A 13071-nucleotide genomic window follows, 5' to 3' on the forward strand; every position below is an offset into this window, starting at 1 on the left:
CCCTGGGTGGGGGGTGGGGGGGATTTCTCGCTTTCTGTCTCTCTGTCTCTTTCTGTTTTTTCTGGCAAGCACACATGCCCTATAGCAAAAACCTCTCAAAAAAAAAAAAAAAAGTGCTCCAGGTAACAGGGGAAAACAAGATAAATAAAACACCACTAGCTACAAGGAGTCTGACTACAACTTTTTATGGTCTGCTGGAGACAGACAAGTGTTTTACAAGTTTCATTTTAGGATAGAGGTTAGCACAGGTGCTAGTAAATAGACCAAAGCACTGGAAAAAAGGAATGGAGGATGAAACTGGCATTTTTTTTTCTTTTCTGCTTGTCCCAAAATTAATTTAGACTCATGTATTTCCCCATCCCCATCCCATCCCTAATCCCAGAAGTTTGTTTGGAAATAGAAACAGATTTAATGAGACTTCTTTCTCTGTTGGACTTTTGCTGAAAACCCAGTACTGTGCAGCATTTTGCCTCTGGTTTAAAGGCCACCCTTCTCCACCAGTTTCAAATCCACAGAAGTGAAACGTACTGTGAGCTATTCCACTTTGCTTTGTTAGGTGTGGGAAATTATACTCTGTAAGGCACCAGCACAGTACACGGGGCTTGAAAACGGCTCCATGGATGGGAACTGAGTGAATGAAAGAATGACTGTCTTTCACCTGTCTAGGTCTCATCTGTCAAGCAGACACACTTGCCCTGATCCTCAGAGTCATGAGTGTAGCCTGGTACACTCTGAACTCAGAGGCAGAAGCACATAAAACATGACAGATAATATTGTTATTAGTATTGCTAATATCAGTAATTACTATTCGGTGGATTTTACCAAAACATTTAAAATATTTGCTTTTGCTTTTAGACTACAGAGGGAGAAAACACACACACACACTTTAAGGCTAAAACCGAGTGGGGCCCTCCACAGCTCTTTTCCAGACCTCAGTAGGAGCAAGACACACCGCCCCCTCCTCTCAGCCAAATTCCAAGATCTAAGGGTCAGCCCCAGGAGGGAGCCTGCCATTCCCGGATCAGCCTTTCTCATGCACTGCCTGTTATCTAAACAAATTGTCTCCTTGGCTCCACTTGAGGAGCAGATAGCCACCCCTGGGGCCAAGCAAGCTCTCCTCTATTTACATAAATCTCAGTTCCTCCGACACCGCCTGAGGAACCCAGAGGCCAGCCTCTCAGGGTCGTCTGTTTCAGAACGCAAACGTTCACCACTTGGCCTCCTATGCATTTGCCAGCCACAGAACTTCCCACTGGTAGGACTCTTGGCAAACCAAGCATACAAACCATTGTGATCTCAGGTACAATCCTAAAGCAGCAGCACACATTCTCCTTTGCCTATATCTGTGCTGTAAAGCCAAAAGGTCAGACTCATCTCCAAAGGTCACCAATGCCATCATCTGATTTGTCTTTCCTAGGGCAAGTGGATTATTCACTAACCTTTGTGAGGAACTGTTGGAATTCCACTTCCAGCATGGTAACTAGCTCACTCCAGCTACCTAAATTTTCATATTGAAAAGCTGCCTCCTGGGCCTGGTGCAACAGTTCGGCTCCTGGTTCAAAAATGTCTAGGGGGGGAACCAGCAGTTAGCGTAATGGCTATGTCGCTGGACTCCCGCGTAGTCGACTGCGGTTCGCGTCCCGGACGCGGTGGCTTAAAACTCGCCGGGCGCGTGTGCGTGCGTGCCCAAGATCCTGATAGGAGAAGGAAGGAGAAGGGATTGCGGCGTGACCATCCCCCTGGGGGGTGATTTCTCGCTTTCTGTCTCTCTGTCTCTCTCTGTCTGTCTGGCGAGCGCACGCGCCCTATAGCAAAAATCTCTCCAAAAAAAAAAAAAATGTCTAGGGGAACCAGCAGTTAGCTTAATGGCTATGTCGCTGGACTCCCGCGTAGTCGACTGCGGTTCGCGTCCCGGACGCGGTGGCTTAAAACTCGCCGGGCGCGTGTGCGTGCGTGCCCAAGATCCTGATAGGAGAAGGAAGGAGAAGGGATTGCGGCGTGACCATCCCCCTGGGGGGTGATTTCTCGCTTTCTGTCTCTCTGTCTCTCTCTGTCTGTCTGGCGAGCGCACGCGCCCTATAGCAAAAATCTCTCCAAAAAAAAAAAAAAAAGTCTAGCACATAGTAGGGGCACAAGACAAATTGTTTAAATTAAGGAAGAAAAATGTGTTGAGTTAGACATTTATATACGTTTTTGGCTATAAGAGTTACAAGAGTTATCCTTGGAGAAATGAATGGCTAATCCCTCAAGCTTTATATTCAGAAATAATCTCTGAGGAAATCATACCTGGCAGTGAATGGGCACTTTTTAAAAGTTTGCTACAGGGCCAGGCTACTTGCTTGGCAGTTAAGGTGGCTGAATTCCACATGGCTGACTGCATGGTTAGAGTAGCTGAGACAGCAGCTTGAGAGACATGCAGGGCACATGCGCATGGGCATGCCCCAAATCCCCAAATGAGGGAGAAATGGAGAAGGGGTTACAGCATAACTGTTCTCCACGAGGGGTGCTCTCTCATGTTCTCGCTCTTTCTCTCCCCAGGGGTGAGTATGCACTCTACCAAATTAAAGGAAAAAAATTTGCTTCATGATCATGGGAGTGGATGTGCAGGGAGGACAAAAGGCAGTGTGTAAATATGTATTCCTTCCGCAATTTAAAATTTTTATACATAAAAATCACTAGAGCAAATATGACAGATGCTAACATGATGAATTCTTCATGTTAGAAGATAAATTGTGTCTGTTTTATATATCCTATCTATTTTTACATTCTATTTCTATCTATTCTGTATTTCTCAAAATTATTGAAGTACGTAAAATATGACACCGAAAAAAATAGGGGCTGTGGACTAAATGTCGACAGAGCTCTTTCACAAAGGCTGAATGGCTTCTACCCTCTTTTATTTTTTTAATTATTTAATTATTTTATTTATTATTTAGATGATTTTTTTTTTTTAATGTTTGCTATAGGGCATGCATGCTCACCAGAGAGAGAGAAAGAGGGAAAGTGAGAAAGCAAGCCACCAGGTCCAGGACTCGCACTAAGGTTGGCTGTGTAGGAGTCCAACAGTTCAACCATCACACACCACCTGCTGGCCCCACTTGTTAATTTGATTGACTGATTGATTTAGGATTTTTTAAAAAATTTGCTAGGTAGCATGCACTGGCAGGAGAAATATGGGGAGCAGGGGGTGGGGGGGTGAGAAAGCACTCACTACGAGGATGGTCATGCTGCAATCCCTTCTCCACTTTTCCTTTTGAGATTTTGGGCATGCAGGCACACAAACATGCTCAGCGGGGTTTCAAACTGCCAGGTCCAGGACTCAAGCCATGCAGTTGGCCATGTGGAATCCAACCTCCTTAACCACGCTACCATCGGCTAGCCTGGCTTCTACTCACTGTTTTTGAAAATGCAGGCTGGATCCTATGTCCCTTATAACAACTGGTAAGTGCTGGGTACCACAGTATTTATTTTACAGATGAAAAAAAGAGATGAAACAGAGAGACTTTAGTTATCTAGCCCAAGGTCATACAGCTCTACACGACTGTATGGGCTTCAAAGCAAGCAGCCTGGGGCCAGCAGCCCGGTGGTTGGGGCTCTGAACTTGCACGTGGCCCACCATGGTTCAATTCCCAGACCTGGCAGTCACAACAAATAAATAGATAAATAAGTATATATATTTTTTTCTTTGAAAAAGCAGGCAGCCTATCCTCAAAGCCCTTCTCTTTAACCACTGTCACGATGAACTAGAACCATTTATGTTTATTACATTTATTGCTGGTAGACAGTGAGACAACAAGAATAGCTCTGTCTTATTCCTAGGGTCAAAAAACAAAGCAGGAGAATCTTATGTTCTTTCTAAAACAATGTTATTGCCACCTTTCTTTATGTTTCTAGCCAACTCCCTTCCCCATCTCCAACCCAGAGAGGCTTTTTAGAGATTGTTTTCCTGATTATCTCCTCCCATGAAATTTCGATTCAGCAGATATGTTGTATATCTATTAATGTACTAGGAAGAGCCATAAATCATTGTAATACCTAGGATTTTTCCCATCCCCTTAAGAACCAATTTTTACCTCCTTGGTGGTAATATTGTCCCCCCCTGAGAATGCATGTTTGAAGAAAACCAATATTAAGGAATTCTGTAAGATCTTTTATGTTGCCATTGTTTTTCCATACACTACAAAAATACAGAATGAAACAAAATTTCTCACAGAGGTTGCGATCACAGGAAATATAATAATAGAGGAATTTTCGTTCTTTCTCCTCAGCTTCTGAGATTCCATATTTGAAGGCTGCCTGCTGGGGTGTTTTGAGGGAATAAAGAATAAGTAACTGCCTCAGCCTGGAAATTCCTGTTGTCCTTATTATACAAAGTCAGTTTTCAATTATGTGTGCTAATGAGGTCCAGCAATAGGATGGGTAATTGAAATCCACAAAGAATTCCCAAACCTCATTTAGAAAACTACTTCAAGCTCCTTCTTGAGCCTGTGAGCGTGTAAGAACCAGACTGGGATAACCGTTCATCTTCTATTGTTTCCAGCCTCAGCTGAAGTGGGAATAACGATCATGGCTGATTCAACTTGCATTAATTTACTTGGGCCTTCCCTGGACCAGGCATCTGTGGGTCCTATCCATTGAGGTGTCTCATTTTTGCCCACAGGCTCCACATGTAAGAGGTATCATCCTTTCTGTTTTAAAGATGCGAAACTGACTCGCTGGAAGCATTACCAGTAGGAAATGGCAGGATTGGTGTTTCTAAATTGAAGTGCAATCCTTTGTGGTTATCTTCAAAGCTTCATAAAAAAAGCTGGGAAAAGGCCAACAGGTGGTGTGGAGGTTAAGGCCCTGGACTACAAGGCTGACTGTGTGGTTCAGGTCTTGGAGCTGGAAGCTTGAAAAGCGTACGGAAAGCATATGTGTGTGCATGCCCACAATCCCCAGAGGAGACTGGAGGAGAAGGGATTCTTCGGTGACCATACCCCAGGGGGAAGGGGTGATTTCTCATTTTTTCCTCTCACTCTCTTTCTCTCTCTCCAGTGAGGTAAAAACAAAACAAAGCAAACAAAACCAAAAGAAATAAAATTTTAAAAATTCCTGTTTCCTGCTCTATTCATCAGTTTGGTCCTCATACCATTTATTTGACTTTTGTCTCATGCTGCCTTGGTACATGTCATTTTACAATATCTGTCTGGCCTTTATCGTTGAATTGTAATGGTAATAATTTGGGAATCATAAGCTATTCTCACAAAGATAGTTCTCTAATTGCCATATTTGTATCCTTTCAATGTAGGAAAGTGTGTACATACGTTGTACATTGACACCCCCAAGTACTAAGCTAATTTCAGACGCGCATACCACCCAGTGAGCAAGGATTTAAACTCTTGAGTGGTGACACTTCTTGCCAGGATGAGTTCAGTGTAAATGCTTCATTATCCCTGCGCAATAATTTTTTAGTTCTTATTATTTGAATAACTAATTATATTTGTCATTCTAATTTTACAGTGAGTGAAAAATAATAGCCAAGAAAAGATAATAAAATTGTGATGTGGTGGAAGATACCTCTACATGGTAGCACTGTAGCCTCAAATGGCTGTTTACTGGACTTAAGCCAATATTGTGTTCATCTATGAAGGGTAAGAATAAAATAAAGATCTTGAGTGACACATTAGGTGTTTCTCTTCTCAGACTCTGCCTACAAGGAGAGGAAAAGTAGTAGGAAAGATGAAGACCTCTTTAGATGATGAATCGTAACTATGCATAAAAATTATTGTGGTGATTCAGTTCCCAGAGGAGTTCAAGGGCTGGGAGAGACATTGCCAGTTTCCTCCCTAAAGGAGTCAATGCCAGAGTTGAATTTCCTTTGCCAAAAAAAATGAAATTAACACCCTACAGTCATCGTTATAAGCTTCTCTTCAATGTCTTGCACAATCACATTAGCAAATACTTCATCCCACAATGAAATTTTGGGTTTTGTCTATTTACTAAATGCCACATTTATAAAGTCAGTTCTTCGAGGGCAGGAATATTGGTTTTATTCAATGATATGTTCTAAGCGCACAGAGATACAGCAGGCGCAGAGTAATCACTTAATAGTTACTACAGGGAATTCAAGCAAACTGAGTTGAAATAAACATTACTTTATAAAATTATTTGCTATACATCTGATAAAAAATTAACATCCAAAGTATATGAAGAATTCAACTCAGTGGTAGGAAAACAAATAACCTGATTTAAAAATGGGCAAAGAACTTGAATAGACATTTTTCAAAAGAAAACATCTAGGGCCCAGCAGGTGGTATGGTAGTTAAGGCGCTGGATTCCCACATGGTCAACCACAATTCAAGTCCCAGAGCTGGTGACTTGCTTTCTCACTTTCCCTCTCTTTCTCTCTCTCTATAGTGAGCATACCTGCCCTATAACAAATTAAAAGTAATAATAATAAATACAATTAAATAAATAATTCTCTTAAAAAAATGACAAAATGGCCAACAGTGATATGAAAAAATGCTTAATCAAAGAAATGGAAATTAAAACCACAATGAGTTATTACCTCATACCTGTTAGGATGACTGTTATGAGAAAGATAAGAAGCCAGATGACAGTGCATAGTAAAACAGGAAGCTCTGCAAGACTGACTCAACAGATGGTGTAGTTGTTAAGGCACTGGACTCCTACATGGTCGACCATGGTTTGAGTCCCAGTCCCAGTAGCTTGAAAAATCATACCAGGCACGTAATTATATGTGCCTAAAATCCTCAGAGGAGAGTAGAGGAGAAGAGATTGCTGCATGGCCATCTCTCCTGGGGGCGGTGGTATCTCACTTTCCCTCCTACTGTCTCTCTCTCTGGTGAGTACATATGCCCTATGGCAAAAACTTAAAACAAAACAAAACAAAACAATAGATAGTAGAATCGTGGTTATTAGCATCTGGGGAACTGTTGGTTAAAGGTTACAAAATTTCAATGAGATCATTTCAAATGTTAGAGTAAGTTCAAGACATCTGTAAAACATGGTGACTATAGTTAATAAATACATATATAAAATTATTTGCTGCGTTCAGTTTTTCTATGTTTAATACTAGTGTGACCCTTGTATAACTTTAGGGTTTAAGATCATGTGAAATGGAGGCCACTTCCAGCGTAGCCATGGCAGCTAACGCTACTACCAACCCGTCCCAGCTGCTGCCGTTAGAGCTTGTGGCCAAATGTATAGGATCAAGAATTCACATTGTGATGAAAAGTGGTAAGGAAATTGTTGGTACACTTCTAGGATTTGATGACTTCATATGGTACTGGAAGATGTTACTGAATTTGAAATCACATCAGAAGAAAGAAGGATTACTAAATTAGATCAGATTTTGCTAAACGGAAATAATATAACAATGCTGGTTTCTGGAGGAGAAGGACCTGAAGTATGAATGGATATCCTAGACTTATGCTAGATTCCGTTTTGTCTTACAGTGGCAACAAAATAGAAATTTTTTTTAACCTTTTAATGTTAGGTCCTGTAAAGCTGTTTTCCATTAAAGGGAAATGCTTTGAAGATGTATGCCTGTTTTTATAAGTTAATCTTGATTATTTTTGGAAAAAGAAGAAAAGTTTGTTTTTTGAAGGCTAAAATAAAGATGTTATTTGTTAACCATCAAAAAAAAAAAAACAAAAAAAAAAGATCACGTGAAATGAACAATATAATTAGGATTTCTTTACTTTAGCTCTTCTTCACTTAGAAAGTAATAAAGATTAACATATACACAAACACATCATTTTTATTCTCAGTTTTAATCTTTTGCAGAATCAATGTTCTAATAACAAAGAAAAGAATAAAGGCACCACCTTGCAACCAAAATGTAACTATTTTACTTTCCCAAATTCCTTTCCAGTCCTTTTCCAGGTACATTAACTGTAAGTCACTTTTTTTTTTTTTTTGAGAGGTTTTTGCTACAGGACGCGGGCGCTCGCCAGACAGATAGAGAGAGACATAGAGACAGAAAGCGAGAAATCACCCCCCAGGGGGGATGGTCATGCCGCAATCCCTTCTCCTCCATTCTCCTCTTGGGATCTTGGGCACGCATGCACACGCACCTGGCGTGAGTTTTAAGCCACCGAGTCCGGGATGCGAACCGCGGTCGACTACGTGGGAGTCCAGCGACATAGCCATTACGCTAACTGCTGGTTCCTGTAAGTCACTTTTTAAAACTGGTTCATTAGCCAACATCTCTTTCTTGGCCATGAAGACCAGTATGAACCCCAAACAATGAGGGAGGCAGGAAAGAAGAAATAAAGGAATGTTCTCTTTTTCGATGCTTAGAGGGCAAGGGTTAATGGTCAGCCCATTTTCCTTTATGTATTCAGTCAATAAGACATCACTACCAACATTTTCAGTGCTTTCAATTTCTTTCTTCTTTTTTAACTTTTGTTTAAGGGCATGTATGCTTCAGGAGAGAAAGAGAGCAAAAGTGAGCAAGCATCCCCATGGAGAATGGGTCACACCAAAGTCCCTTCTCCATTCTCCGTTTGGGATTTCAGGCACTCACATGCACACACGGTTGACATGTTTTCAAGCTGCCTAGTCGAGACTCAAAACTACACAGTAAGCCACATGAGATCGAGCTGGCTCAACCCCCATGCCATTGGCTGACCCTAGTAGTTCCCATTTCTTAACATTCTTCAGCTGTGTGCTTTCTCATCTGTTGCTCTTCCACCTTGTCAGACTGTAAGCTACATGTGAGGTCAGATCTGTTGTCTTTTCTTATTTGCCACTCTTTTAGTATCTAATACGATGCCTATCATAGAATGCCTTAGGAGACATTAAGTAAATATTGTTGGATTGAAGTAGAGAAATTAAAGTCTTTGTTGAATTAAACAGTGAGTGAGAGTCCATATATTAAGTGCATCATGGCATCCATGCCCGGATGTACTTTATAATAAATGCGGTCTATTTGATGAATGCTGCTAGTTAGAATTTAGGTCTTCAGGAAAAAAAAAAAATGATGGACCCATCTCTGGAGACATTCTTTATTCAGTTCATTTAATATTTATATTGAACTTTTTAACTCAGCATCCTCAAGGAGACCAAAAACAGTTGGAATATGAGAGTGATACTCAGGAGGATGGGGTAAGAAGATTCCCGCTCTCCCAGCCCCAGATAAATCAACACAGACTGAGTTAAATTAGTTACTCTTCTAATGGTGGAGGAAGTACTCCAAAATATTCAGAAAGGAAATAGCATCCTTTTTTGTCTCTTTCTTTACAAGACTCTAGCAGAAGTTTAAAGAGTAGGTTTGCTATTATAAGGAATAAATACATATAAGAAAGGATGGAGGTCTAAAAGAGATCCCAACATTCAGTGGCTTAAGTAAGAGAGCACACAGAAATTTTACTGTGCTGGTACCTAATGGTCTGTGGATGGCCAGACTGGCTAGTAGGCAGTTCTGTTCAACAAAATAATTAATACATCTACATTCTTCCTGTCCTGTCAATTCATCACCCTACTGAGGTTATACTTCTCAAGTGTTAATGTGCATTCAAATCACTGGTGGCTTTTGCTAAAATGCAGATACTGATTCACTAGGCCTGGAATGGGACCCAAGAATCTGTAGCTCTCAAAAGCTTCCAGGTGATCCTGATACTGCTAGTCCCAGGATCACACTATGAATATTATAGCCCGAGGGTACTGTCATCAGCTACAGAGTCAAAGTTGAATAGCTGGCACAGCTGTATCCCAGCTTTTAAGAAAGGGCAGAGAATAAGTCTAGGTCAAGAAATTTGCTTCAAACAAGCCATGCAAAGGAACCAGCAGGTGGTGTGGTGGTTAAAGCACTCGACTCCTACGTGGCTGACTACAGTTTGAGTACCAGACCCAGTGGCATAAAAATTATGCCAGGAACCTGTGTGTGCATCCAAAATCCTAAGAGGAAAATGGAGAAGAAGGGATTGCAGTGTGGCCATCTACCCTGGGGAGTGATATCTCATTTTCCCTCTCTCTAACCAGTGCATGCTCCCTATGGCAAAAAACTGAAAAACAAAAACAAAATGTATTATAGAAATGCTGTATGTACTTCTGTTCACATTCAGTAGTCAAGGCCTTAGTTAAATGCTCACGCCTGGCTTCAGGAGGACTGACAGTGTGATTAATCTCTAACCAGGTAGCCATATTACCAAACAGAGGGGAAGGCACTATTATAAGAGAGGAAACACAGGACAGGAGAAAATGGATATTGGGCATCAGTTAATAGTCTGCACAACAACAACAGAACTCAGGAATTTATAATTAAGCAGCAGAAATTAAATGTAACTGGGCCAGTTCTGTGGCCGGATGGTTAAGACAGGCAGATCTCCTACAGCTGACCACATGGTTTGAGTTTCTAACCCAGCAGCCTGAGAAGCATGCAGAGCACAAGTATTTATGCTCAAAATCTCAAAAGGAGGGAGTGGTGGAGGAGAAGGGGTTGTGGCATGGCCATTCCTTATGGGGAAATCTCTACCTCTCTCTTTCTCTGGAAAGCTCATGTGTTCTCTAGACAAAAAGATAGAGGAAGAGAAGAAAAGGAAGGAAGAGAAAAGAAAGAAAGAAGATATGAAATATAACATAGAGAAATAAATGTGGGGACCAGCAGGTGGCATGGAGGTTAATGCTCTGGATATGCCCACATGGCCAACCACGGTTTGAATCCTGGACCTGGTGACTTGCTTTCTCACTTTCCCACTCTCTTTCTCTGTGTCTCTCTCTGGTCAAACTAAAATAAATGAATGAATAAATACAATTAAATAAATAATTCTTTACAGAAGAGAGAGAGAAATAACTGTGTGAGACAGCTTATATTATTCTGAAACCCATAAGAATAGCTTCAGATGACAGGTAACTGAGAATGACTCTCAGAATATTTTAGAGAAAAATGGACTTTGGCTTCCGCCCATGGATTGAGAAAATAAATGCAGACAACAATCAAGAGCCCAGCTAAGATTTCATGAAAAACATTAGGTCAAATACTAAGGTAATCCAAGCATAAATTAAGAGCTTCTGGACATAGTTCATGTAAATTTATATTTCTATGGCCAACAGGTTATTCAGGACACATTTCAAAATGTGTCCATTTCTAACAACTTCAAAAAAATCATTGTTCAGCCTCTTAGATATGATTCATTTTCTTAGATCATTCCATTGAGTAATAAATTTTAGGAACTTCCAGAAAGAAAATTGCATATATGTTTCTGGTACCTCTACCCCATTTCTTTTCCCTTTGTTTTGTTTTGTGATTGCCAGAGGGTACATGCACTTGCCAGAGGGCACATACATTTGTCACTCTCGTTGGGGAGAAAGCACTCCCCCGTAGGTCATGATCACCCTTCAATCTCTTCTCCTCTACCTCTCCATCCCAGTAGGGTACTAGGTACACACACACACACTCACCACACACACACACACACACACACACACACACACACACGCAACCTTGGCATGTTTCTCAAGCTACAAGAGCCAAGATTCAAACCACAGTTGGTCATGTGAGATCTGGTCTTCTTAACCAGTAGACTATGGAGCAATTACTCCTTTCCTGTTTCAACATTTAAGTATCCTCAGCCTTACACAAGATATCTTTTGCAAAGAATCTAATTAGAATGACCATGTTGGAACACTTCCAAGAGTCAAAGGGGCATTATATTAGCAATTATGCAAGGTTGGACCAGGAATCAAACCCAGGCCTCCCATGTGGTCACGGCCTACAAAACATGGCATCTTAGTAGCTTGCTCCACCATGACTGGCCTTAAATTCCAACTTGAACTGCTAAACAATAGCCCAATTTAGAAGAAGTAGTTTAAACAGGATAGAAGTGTCTTTGTCTCTCAAGTAACATTTGAACACTACAGTAACAGGCAACTTCATAGTGTCAGAGGTAGTGGCTTCTACCCCTGCTACTCTGGGTGTTGGTGTTCTTATCCACGTGGTTGAAGGTGAAATGCAAATATGTGTCCTCAGCCACCATTTCAGCCAGCAGAAAGGGGAAAAGGTCCAAAGGAAGAGCATGCTCTTTACTTTTAAAGGTGCAACCCAGAGGTTGCACATGTCACTCCTGTTCATCTCTCATTGGCACAAATGACACTGGAGAGTATCTTTTAGAACAGAAAGTTCTAATAAGAGACTAAAAGAATAGATACTAGGGGACTATTACCACCTCTGCCACACAATAGAAATAATGATTTAATCTATCAATGAATGATTAGGGAGGATGTAGGCATTGAAGTTGAATTATTTACCTATGGTCAGTAGCAAGTAAGCAAGAGAGCCCCACATAAATCCTTATCAGTCTACCTCAAGTGATCAGTTGCCTTTATCACCCTGTGCTGCTTTTTCATGCAAATTTGTAAAAAGACAAATGATAGTATAAGATATCAATAAGGGTTCTTAAAGATACTTGATAAAGCTTATGTAGATTTTTAAATATCATTTGTGTTGTTTAATGCAAACTAATGTACAATCGTAAAAGTTCAATTAAAAGTGAAAATCTTTCTCTCCCCACTAGTAATTACTGCTAATAATTTGCATTGATTCTTGCAGATTTTCTGATGTAAATTTTCAAAAAGTTCTTTTATCTATTCCCAGCCAAGGATACAAACAGACGCATCCTGTACACCTCATCCTTTCCATTCCCTGGAATGTATTCTTAAATCTATATTTTCTATTTAGATTTGAAAAGTTTCATGGGACCAGCAGATAGTGTTAATGGTTACATTGCTGGACTCTGACTTAGTCAACTGAGGTTCAAGTCCTGAACCCAGTGGCTTAGAACTCAGACCAGGCATGTGAGCATGTATACCCAAAATCCAGAGAGGAGAAGGGATTGCAGTGTGACCATCCACTTTGGGTGGGGGGGAGTGGTACTTTCTCACTTTCTGTCTCACTTTCGCTCTAGCTAGCTCACACACCCTATAGCAAAAATCTCTCTAAAAATAAAAAGAAAGAGAAAGAAAGAAAAAGAAAACAAGGAAGAAATAAAGAAAAAGAAAGGAGAAAGAAAAAAAGAAAGGATTTAAACACAGACTTTATATATGTGTAGTATAATCTCTTCATTA

General features: G+C 40.7%; 1 pseudogene; it reads left to right on the forward strand.

The window, feature by feature from the left end:
* Window positions 1-7145: 7145 nt before the first annotated feature.
* On the forward strand, window positions 7146-7449 carry LOC102499754 (U6 snRNA-associated Sm-like protein LSm5 pseudogene; annotated as a pseudogene).
* Window positions 7450-13071: the final 5622 nt, after the last annotated feature.

The sequence above is a fragment of the Tupaia chinensis genome, unplaced genomic scaffold, assembly GCF_000334495.1.
Source record: "Tupaia chinensis unplaced genomic scaffold, TupChi_1.0 Scaffold144529_1, whole genome shotgun sequence".
NCBI classification, from domain to species: domain Eukaryota; kingdom Metazoa; phylum Chordata; class Mammalia; order Scandentia; family Tupaiidae; genus Tupaia; species Tupaia belangeri.